The sequence below is a fragment of the Ischnura elegans genome, chromosome 7 (genome assembly GCF_921293095.1).
Source record: "Ischnura elegans chromosome 7, ioIscEleg1.1, whole genome shotgun sequence".
Taxonomy (NCBI): Eukaryota; Metazoa; Arthropoda; class Insecta; order Odonata; family Coenagrionidae; genus Ischnura; species Ischnura elegans.
In genome coordinates this window covers 39,939,861-39,951,883 of record NC_060252.1, presented here as the reverse complement: position 1 = coordinate 39,951,883, position 12,023 = coordinate 39,939,861, and positions in this window count along the sequence as shown.

The window sequence follows — 12,023 nt, the reverse complement described above, 5'->3', positions numbered from 1 at the left end:
CCCTCAAAACGCAAATCGCAGTTCCCCGCAACGGCATATTATCAAAGCACTTGCTAAGGGCATCATCCATCTTCCATCAAGGCCTTCGTGAAAAGGGTCCCAGAACCCTCAAGGATATCGAACCCTCCAACAGCACAGCACATAGCCTTCCAATCCATATGTTAAGGTTCCAGAAATCTCCCACAGCAACTAAGCATCAATCTTGGGCCTCTTTAAACCTTCTCTTCCCCCCCTCCCCCTTCCCAAGAGCCTTTGCGACAGATTCACCATCCCACTGAAGTCCACCGTTCCCCCAACCCTACCAACACAAAGCATCTCTTCCTCGAGACGAGGAGAAGAGAGTATCAGGTGAGTCCATTTAGTTAATGCGTCGTCAATGTGACCCAGCGATTGCTCCTGTAGTAGGTATCTCCCCGACGAAGATGGGACCCAGAATTTCCCGAGAGCAACTAGGCAGGATTGATTTTGAATTGTCGCCCTTGTCGTTAAATTGTTTATTTTCCGGCGCACACTTCGATTGTGTATCAATCACTGTGAGTGGGGTTAGATTGTAAACATTATGCACGTCCGAAGTGAACGGAATTCCACCAAATAGGTATGATCATTAACACTAGGAAAACGTAATGAAAACTTCAAAGAAGTCCATTCTCTTCGCTAGTAATAATAATAAACATTTATTATACGGTGGAATTCAGAGTTTTTTGACGTTGATAGATGTGCTATCAAAATAATAACATACATAAACAACAAATGAATAAAACATAATTAAAATGCAACTGAATATCCTGAATTATGTGTACAAATGAATTGAATGGATAGATAATACAACAATAATCAGAGTGAATGAGAGTACAACGGTCAATTTCTATTTCCATTATATGATGTTGAAATTGATACATTGAAAATGTTTTCCCTTAAAAGTTGCCTTTTGTGTAGACGTAAACTGATTTGGAAATTTTATGAAATTTAGGGAAAAAATGGGTGAAGCGCGGAGTTGAAGAGCGTATTATGCCAACTATCGCTTATGGTTTTCACTGCCCACTCACTCAGTAATTCAATCTGAAGAATGGTTTGGATAGGTGAGGGTAGATCTCCTCCCAAACTACGGGGTGGGATACCACTCACGGAGAAGAAGTGCTAATTCCTTTCCGTTTTCCACCTCGCGCTTCACGGATTTTGGTTTGGGAGCATTCGAGCTTCTTTGCCCAACTTCACCCAGGTTTTTAACCCGCGACCATCCGAACAGTAGCTCCTCGGTCTATCCACTTGACCACCACGTTCCGAAAAATGTTCACCTTATATTATTAAAAAAATTATAAGAGGCTTACTTTTCCAGTGATCATCATCATTATAAGTCAACAATCCTTAGATTGGATTGACGCAGCTCTCCATTCCGCTGTACTACACGCTAGCCTATTCATAGTGACGTATTTCTTCTCTTCTACATCGTTTATATCGCGTCCCATTTAACTCATTCCACAGATACTGTTTTCATACTGACATTTGAAGGATTGTCATCAGTACTGAGCTACCAGTGATAATATAGTTACGTTAAAAACACCCATAATGCGTTTGCTGTGTTGTAATGGCGCACCATTCATTTGATCCAGTTTGCTTGATTGGGAATTGAAATTTCCTATCAATGCGTATGAATTCTTTCGATCTACCTCCGGTTATTCATTAGCCGCGATGTGAATATTTTTTCAGCTTACATTGATCCCACGGGTCTAGAGATAAGTTCATCATCTCTGTATATGGTGAATGCATAAAGTGACTAGAAATAGGTCGTCGCGGCAGTAAAAGTGTGACTGTCGAATTACATAAGGTTCTACTGAGTTAACCTTAACCGGTTACTGGTTGATCTACACACTAGAATGATTGCTTTGATTACTCCAAGCATAGAATCAAACACTTCATTTTTTATTCATGCATCGAGGTAATAACCACATTAGCTTAATGAAAAAGGACTAATTGTTTTATAATACATAACTTTGTAATGCTATTACGTTGTATTTTAATGCTGCAGAGAATAAAATTGCATTAAAATTATTGCGTATAACTCAAGAAGTCAATGAAATTCAAATTTATTGCAACGGCGAAGTTGATTCTAAGATGTTATGCCTCTCAGAAGTAAACATACTGATGTGGTAACCCATTTTCTATCACATTAATTGCAAAATTCTTCAGAGATATTTTTCTTGTGTTAGCAGCATTCACAACAGCATTGAGGGCAAACGCGTGCATTACTTATGCATTGCGTTTACGAATATACTGACGAAACCAAAATCGGTTCTTCAATGGACAGTTATTTAGGCATTTATTCCCAACTTATTTCATGAATGTTCTCCAGGGAAGCACTTTCTATGGAACAAATAATATACTTATAGGGAAAAAATATTATAAATGGAACAATATTGGAAAAAATTTCTAAATATACCTTTATGAAGCAATTCGTACCCATACAATGAAGCAATCACTGGATAACTAATTCTGATGCACAATTTTAGCAGAAAATTTGAAAACTCTCAAGACCAATGGGTATTTATTTTGGAGTCATCTCGATAAGAAAGTAATTTTTCAGTTTCCTCTTAATTCACACGGCTCAATCACTGCTGTTAGTCACCATACTTAAATATTGGGAACTCTGTAAGCGGAAGCATTACAAGCATATGGGATACGAAGATGAAAATAAAAACCTTCCCTGAATGAATATTGATTGATAGCAGCGTTGCTCCCATTCACATTTTGATGTCCAATCGGATATCAGTATCCTTCCGTGACACATTCAAAACTTCCTCAGAACAAAATGAAACCAACCATTGTACGCGAATACATGAATTCCTCTCGAATATTTAGCGAGAATTTTCAAAAGGATTTTATGGTACCACATAAAGGTTTTTAAAAGTAAAATTTATGTTTGATTAAAGCAAAATGGTGATTCTTTGAAAGAATAAAGATATAACAAGGTTTTGTTGGGTTTAAACCTAATGAGGGACACAGATCAACTGATCTGAAAATGTGCACGGACTGGACATCAGCTGTGCCCATCAGCAACCGGGAAGGTTTTTCCATGCATATTTCACCTCCATGGCAGCAGCCGTGGGCATTGCGTGACGCGACACAGTTTGGGATACAGAAAAAAATGCCGACCTTCTGGCGCACGGGTCCAATTTAAATAAGTCAACGCCTCCGCTGCTCTGTGTTAACCACGGGCATGACGTTACTCTGTCTCCAGAGCCGTCTCGTGGGAAAACTGAGCAACTCCGAGGACACTCCATTAAGTTGACGTCGGCCATACATCTTGTGTTTCGGGCCTGGGGAAGTCGGCGGTCGCCATGTGACACTAATGGCGACTCGAAACGCAAGTATGTCGCTTTGGGGAGAATGCTTTACTCAAAATAATTACGCGTCGGCTAATTCAAAAGCTTTCACGATATTGGCGGAGGAATCATACGCGTGTGGTAAATAGGCCAAAAATTGGCTTCTAGACCACAGAGGTTCATCACATAAAATAATTGAACGCAAGGAAATGCAAAATAGGAGGAGAAATTAAGTTACACTTTGGCACAGGAATCATACACGTACGTAGGTAGGCCAAAATTTTGGCTTATCGATCGCAGATGTTCATCGAGTAAAGTGATTAAACTGAATTAAACGCAAAAAGTTAAAGGATAATTCAATACGCATTAGCATGCAAATATGTTTTTCAAAATGATGATGATTCACAACTCTTCAAGAGAACTTACATGACGCGAAATATAAAAGGGAAGCTTCTCTTAGCTTCAAATACCCAGATAAATCTCATGCCCACCTCTGCGGGAACCTAAAATTGCATTTATCGATACAACATACAATTAGATTCTGTAGCACAACTTTTAAATTCACTTTCAACTGAAATAGATGAAAATTAAGAAACAACATCCATCCAAAGAAATGAGTTATAGTCAAATTTCAAGCCAGCAAAGATTTTTTCTAAGAATAGTAAGTGATTTCATCTAGAAATTTTGTCATCTATTTCATCAACGCTGATAAATAATGGCTTAATTCTTTGCCACGCTAGATTGAGATTCTGAGCCATGAATTAATATATCCCTCCCTGAAATAATTTTTGACCCAATCAATGGGTAACTTAACTCGTTTAACCAAATGGTTCTCGAAACATGTTATAAATGGTACAATCCTAATTCACTTTATTGCTTCGGTAATTTTGGGAACAAGTTAGGTTTGAGAGGTTGAGTGTGTGCCAACTTCTGCACAAGCAATCATAAAAGAAGATCATAGTAACCCCAGGATCCCAGGATAGATACAAGTGTTCTTACGAGAGTTCTAATTTCTTAATTGAAATAAAATAGCTAATTAACAGCGCCAAATTCAATGCGATGTGCACTATGCTGTCATTAAAACCCGGCCTCCTGTTTATTTAAAATAAAAACTTGAATAGCAGCAATGAAAAACGACGAGTATAAAATTCAAACTCGATAAAAGTATAAAATAATTAAACCAAAACGATAAAAACCATAATGATGTAATTAGGACGCCATAGATGTAACGATAATTAGGTAAAAATTACCGACAACCATCTAAAATCGGTGTAAGGGTTGTTGTGCAGCGTGAGCTCTGATTGGCAATGTACCTATACTTCATTTCTTTGCCTGGATCATAATAAGCCAAATTACGACGAGAAGAAAAATCGCGAACGGGGGGCTTCAAAGAGCCATGGATTGATGTAAGAATAGTCGGCGAGAATGGAGAGTAATACACCCACAGAAGATGAGGAAGGAGGGGTCGGTGTCCTTGCGCGGAATAAAGAAAATAAAAAAAATAAAAGAGGTAAGGTTCCCAATCCTTACCTCCAGCACTCTCGTCGATTATGGCGAGTCATCCAATGAGACGGCACCTCATCACGTGATGCAGCGTCGTCAGAGAAACGGAGACCGGTGTAGAGAGAGGCATGGAGGGGACGGAGAGGGCAAAGATGAGGAAAATGGAGGTTTTGAGCGGAAGATGACGATCTGGAAGGTAGGAAGAGCGATAGAGGGAAATGAATGAAGGAAGAAGATCAGTGGCGTAACTATAGGGGATGAGGGGATAGATCCCTCCTCCCAAAGCCTCAAAAAAATGTAAAATAAATAATTTAAAACTATTGTCTAGTTTTGACAGATAATGACTGCATCTGCATAAATCAGTAGCGGATGCAGAAAAAACTCAAGGGAGGGGGGGGGGGGGTGCAAGAGATATTTGGAGCTAGCTATACTTTTATCGTAATGAAAAATAATCAGGTTTAGTGTGGTATTTGGAGGATGCGACCGACAGCTGAGGTCATTTGCGCCATGAGGGAAGGGTGTGGAAGGAAGGGTAGAGAGAAACCCGGCGTCGGCATTAGCCTGCTCTTAAAGAAAGGCGCCAAGGGGACCACGGCTTAACGTCCCATCCGACGGACGGAGTGTTGTCCTTGAAATGTCCTCCACACAACATTCAAGCAGGGATCGGGCAGTCTCTGAAAATTCTCTGCCACCGCTGGGATTTGAACCCTAGCCCACTGGGTGGGAAGCCAACACTCTAGCCATCACACCAACCCGATCCCCGAAAAATAATCAAGTTATATTCAAAATTAAGATAGTTTTAGGTAAACTGATTATTCGCATTTACAAGGCAGTGCTTCTAATGATATAAAAAATTATAATTGTGGTTCTGCAATGTTCGGCAATGCGGGCTTCTCCGGAAGGGGGTGCGTGCGCCTCATGCGCCCACCATATCCCATATGTATCCTTAATGTATCCATATCCCATATGTATCCTTAATGTATCCATTTGTGTCTTTGGCTTAAAGATAAATTTTAAGTCCCAAAATGAGGTAAAATGTATCTCCAGGCATGAAGATTTTAAAAAATTTCCCGGGACCCCTGTTGCCGGGGGGGGGGTCGCCACGCCATGCCAGCTCATCCCCCCCAGGGCACATACCTAGTTACGCCACTGAAGAAGATGATACCAGTGTGTACAAGGAGGGAGCAACGATAGAAATATGTGGCAAAGGAGAAGTGGGAATACAGAGGAAACCTTTGAAGGCAGCTGAGAGGAGACTGCTGATGATGAGAGAAGGAACCGCAGCGCGAGGAAGGCGGAAGATAAAAGACAAACACGAAACTTGGCAAAAATAAACTGCTCTCGAGGAGAGGCAAGGGAAGAACGAGCGTTATTATCTTTGTTGCATGAAGGCAAAGTGCGATGCCGAAAGATGTTTGCACACCGCGGAGAATGGCAAACACTAATTGGTCCAAGTTGATTGCTCACGCACAAGACTCGTGTCACGGAGGAGTCAAATGTTTTCGGCTCATTTGCTCGGAAAATGTCTACCAGATATCCAGAATACGGAGCAAACGTAGTCATCCCTTTTTTTATTTCGCCTTCTTGTGGCTTGAGGAAAAATAAAGGCTCTCTCACAGCAACATAACTTGACCTAACTATCTTCTATATTATTTCTACTGTATAGATACCTTTTTCTCAACTTATACGCAACCAAACTCTACAAATGAGGTACCAAAATGCACAGAATTTATCAGAGAACATGCGACGGCATATCTTACTTCCTAAATATTGCTATTGCTTCCTAAAATTCATTTTTAAATAATTAAAAAAAAACAAAAAAAAACAAAAACCGGTATATATTCCTGACGTTAACTGCGCACAAACTTATACATTTGTTCATTTGCAACAATATCTCCCATTCTTTAAATAACTTTTATCAAAATGCGGCTGATTCCACATTCAAATCTCCTATTGATACATAAGTATGAGTCATCATGTGCGTTTAACAGAGGATAGTGTAATTACTTCCAATGTTGTGTTTAAAGAGGTCCTCTGACCTCAATTTGTACATTAACATTCCTATTAAATTTGTACATAAGACCCTGCCTTTTTTCTACATTTTAAAATTAGAAACGCGCCTATCCCTCTGTGGACCTGTATTGAAAAGAGCGGGGGAAGCCCGCTGGGAGCGGGCGCAGCACGCTCGTTCATAAATAAAGAGTAGGTAAGCTTGAGAAGAGAGTCTCGCATCTTGTTCACAAACACTAAGCTTAACATGGTGAAACTAAAGGGTTGCATAGTTAAAAAGTGCGTCTGTTGGTTTACAGAACCTAAACATAAAGGTAACACAGCTAACTTTTGTCACTGTTTGGAAAAAGCGTTCGAATTTCTATAGAGAAAATAACCAGAAACAAGGAAGATAGTTTTGAACAGCCGAAAAACCTGAAAATTTTTGTCTAAGTTTTCTAAAATTAATTTCAAGATTGATTCACGGTTTCTGCTGCTGTTGTTGAATGGGTATTCCATTAGTTAATTGGTCTGGGTCTGTTAATTAATTAGTCAGCTACGCAACGTAAAGCATTTGTGAATGGTAAACACTGTTTCCAAGCAATTTTAAACGGCATACCTAATATTGGAGTAGTCATAGTAGTCATTAGCTGAGAAGGTACACTCTTAAAAGAAGCCAGCAACGAGAAAGGTGGTAAGTTCTACTGACAGCCGAGAGAACTATAAATACATTTATCCTAAATCAGTGCCCGAACCATTATTAAGTGCTTTGTGTCGGGTGCATCAAGCTCAGTACTCCGTCCGTCGGATGAGCCGTTAAGTCGTGGACCCAATGGGCCCTTCGTTAACAGCAGCCGGGTTTTCCTCCACGCTTTACTTACCCTCCCGCGTGGCACAAATGACCCTAGCTGTGGATCGTCACCTCCAAATGCTGTCTTTTAAATCGTTTCATCGTCATACAATCGTTAAATTTCATACATGGACTGAGGAGTGATTGGTGGAATACTAACTTAAACGTCACGGTGCAATTAAGTATAGTTGCCCCTAATTAAGTCATAACTCAGACCAAGTATCAATCATATCGATTTTAGAGAATTTTTTTCAGTCCACAAGGCTGTCGATGGATTATTCTATCTATTATTTTTTGTTTCTCTAACTTTTTAACTAAAATTTAATATATTATTATAAACTATATGTCAATGGTTACTTTCATTGCTGATATATATATATATATATATTAATTATAGATAGCAATGAAAGCAACCATTTTAGACAAAATTTTCTAGCATATTGTATGGACCATGGGCATGAAGTAAAAATAATCTCTGTTCGATCATATAACCTTAGGTAAAGATAACCTTGCTTTTATTTCGATTGCTCTGTCGTAATCATAACCATAAATGATAATACTTTGATACTATACATCGCGGGTAAATAAGAACAATTAAGTTTAATTCTCCCAATGGTATCTACAGTTTCGTAACGTGAATTTAGGAACACTGTAAGAAAACGATTCATTGCAGGGAGGAAGGTTTAAAGAGTTAATTTACATAATTATTTATTGTACAAAAATATGAAATATAAATAGGTAATATTAACAAAAAGTAGGTGCGGCATAATTATTTTCAATCGGTTTAATGGAGCTAATTAAGGGTTTATTTCGTATTAATTTTTCAAAAGTTTTAAGAACTACGCGCAGGATTATTTTTATAGTAATCTACCGATTAAGGTAGGTTTCCATGAAGAGCTTAGGAAGCATTCTGGGAAAATCCCCTTTTCTCAAGCACTTCCCTTTTAAATGCAGAATAAGGCTTACCCCCTTTCATCTCACATAAAAATCCTTTTCTTTTCCTTCCTCTACCTCGTTTATCATTCCGCCCTGTAAAAGTGTTTTCAACATGCTATTCCAGCTACGTACTCGCTCCATCCATTCCTTCTGTATCCATCGTATGTCAATTAAAAGCTGCCTCTCCTCACCCACCATATCCAGAACTTCTTCGTTCCATAATCATAAAAAATATTAAATATTAATATAAAATATTAACAGAGGGTTGCAACATATTTTTTTTAGATTTAGTTTAAATACGTACCTCGAAGTATTCCACTTCAAATCCCAATTCGACAAAATCACAATCAATAACCCGTTTTTTGCTATTTCTAGTGCAGGTGCGTTCATTTAAAAACCTTTTCCCACGCAAAACCTCAAACCTTTTTCGCTTGTCACCCTAATTCCAAAGAGTTTCAAGCAGAAGGTCCCGCCAAGGACAACACAAAAGACGCCAGCGTTCTATCTCAGTTTACAAAGCTTCAGATGGTCGCAGATGGAAGAAATGGAGGCGGAGAACAATTCGCGCCGCACTCGACACACGGGCGACAGAGCGGCGAAATTGAGTACCACTATAAGAGTCGCACAGAGGAGGAGACGTAAAGGGTTCAAATGGGAAAAAGAATAGGCGAGCGTAACATGAACGCATTTGAAGATAAGGAGAGGACCACGATGAGTCCGGATGGGTTACGGGGTGGAAAAGAGAGGCTAAAGCTCGGCTTGTAGAGGGAGAAGAAGATACAGGAGGAGGATAGGGAGTGAGGGATGTGTTAGGAGGTGGGAGAGAGACTAAACCTCGGCATTCAGATAGAGAAGAAGGAAGAGGAGGAGGAAAGGGAGAGAGATGTTTCAGGGGGTGGGAGAGGCTAAAGCTCGTCTCGAAGAAGGAGTAAAAGGAAGAAGAGGAGAAAAGGGAGAGAGGGATGTGTTAGGGGGGTGGGAGAGAGGCTAAAGCTCGACTCGCAGAGGGGGCAGAAGGATAGCGGATTTTGACACTGTTTATTTTGACGTGTGTGTCGATATATATTTGATATTTTGTGGCGTGTTAAAATATTTTTTATCCTTTAAGTACCTCATAAAATTAGCCGGAGGGCAGCGTGTTGAAGACCCTTGTGTTAGATCGTGGGAGAGGCTAAAGCTCGGCTGGCAGAGGAGGCAAAAGGAAGAGGTGGAGGACAGAGAATGAGGAATGTTTAAGGGGGAGGAGGAGAGGCTAAAGCTCGGCTCGCAGAGAGAGCAAAAGGAAGAGGAGGAAGGGGGGATATGTAGGAGGGGTGGTTGAAGGAGCATGCAAGGCGGTTTTCGAGGCAATCACTTTAATGCGCCTCTCGACGTTGAGTAAGCAAATGGAATGGAGGAGGAGGAAACGGGGTCTTTCAGGCGGGGCGGGGAATGAAAGCGGCGACGCGGCGCGCGTTTACCATCAAATAGTGCGGGGATGGGAAAACGAGTCGGAGAACGGTGGTGGCGGCAATGCAAAGACGGGGGAGTGGGGAACGCCCCGGAATGACGGAAAGGTGAACCTCTCATTTTTGGGGCCCGTTCGCTGTCGCAAGATCGGAGTGGGGAGTTTGCTGGTGTGATGGCTGAAGACGAAAGGGAAACCAGAGGAGAGAAAAAGGGAAGAAATCTTAAACGTATTATAAAAAAGAGCAATATTTGTTCCCCTTAGTTACTAAGATATCCAGACTCGGCCTTAATGTATTGTGATTGAAGATATAAGTGATTCTAGCGAGGAACTGTGCTGAACGGAAAGGCTTGATTTAAATAAAATAAACCATCCTTGCCTACATATTTACATCCACAGATCCAGTGCTTGTGAACATGAATTTTGGTATTTAAATGTTAAATGTAAGTTTCTTCAAAATTTTGGCCGAATATTTAAAAAAATATCACCACTATTCAGCGTTTTATCCGTTGTGATGAAGTAATGCACATTTTAAAAGAAGATATCCTGGATTATTGGAGGTTTGTGTAGAGAGAGAGGTAAGAAACTTATTATCATTATTTATACTATTAATATTATTGTATTTATTATTATTCGACCGAACTCTATATGCATGACCATAAATGTCTACATAAAAAGGGCCTTTCTAGCACTTGTAACTGCACTCCTCTGGTACAAGTTACCCATTACAAATACTTAGGTATAACCATTGATCAGTATTTGAAATTTGATAGACACATAGTTATAATGAACAGTAAACTAAGGAAAATTAATTATTTGATGTATCAAATTAATACTCTAGTCCCAACAAAAACAAAGATTATGATATATCACGCACTTGTTGAATCAATACTACGCTACGGAATTAACATTTGGGGAAGTACTGCACAATACTATCAGGACACTCTGTTAAAAACTCAAAATAAAATTCTCAAATTAATTCACGCAGGGATTGAATCAACAACAAATCATAAGAATGCAGGAATATCCCTCAAGGGTTCTCCTGAACATAATAAATCTTTGTATGAAGAACTCGGTATACTAAAGGTTACTGACCTGTACATTTATGTGTTAGTAATTAATAATTATTTCAACAATACATTAAAGATTCACAAAGATTACAACCACTCCATGGAAAGGAGAAATATTACTCATTACTATGTACCGAAATATAATAACAACTATGGTAAAGGTGTAATGAATACTAATATCCCAATGGCAATAAACGAGTTACCAGATAACTTGAAGAGAATAAAAACTATTAGGGAATAAAAAAGTAAACTAAAAAAGCACCTTCTGGAGAGATCGTAAAACTGATGTCTTATTATTTCTTAGATATGTTTTTGAGTGTCATAATGTAATACTACTATGTGGCTAGAGAATTTATGAATACTTTAATGCTCATATGTATGTTGGGGTATATGTATATTGTCTGTGTGTAAAAACTTAATAAATGCTTTGTAAGAGTAAAGATAATAATGGAACCTGCTGATAAGCTTAATGCTTAGCGGGACCATTAAAATGCAAAAAATAATGTAGCTTTCATTCAAATGTAAATATTTAGCGAACTTAAATGTTTTATTGGAATATATACTTAACTGAATTGAATTATATAATGACAATATCTTTTTTTTAGATAATATTTTATATATTGTAACATTTTAAAAAATTTGTAATATGCTATGCAATGTGACTACTTATTTGAATGGATGTTAACGAATGGTTAATATTTTATAGGTATGGCACTATTGTTTGAAAAAAATTTTAACTATCAAATGTATTATTTAAACAATTTTTATCCTTGTAATAATAAATATATTATAAATTATAAAAATAAAAAATAAATAAAAAAAATTATTAATATTAAAATTTCCTATGTTCGCTCACAACTAACACAAAGCAAGGAAGACATTAGGAAAACTTGGCAATTAATTAATAA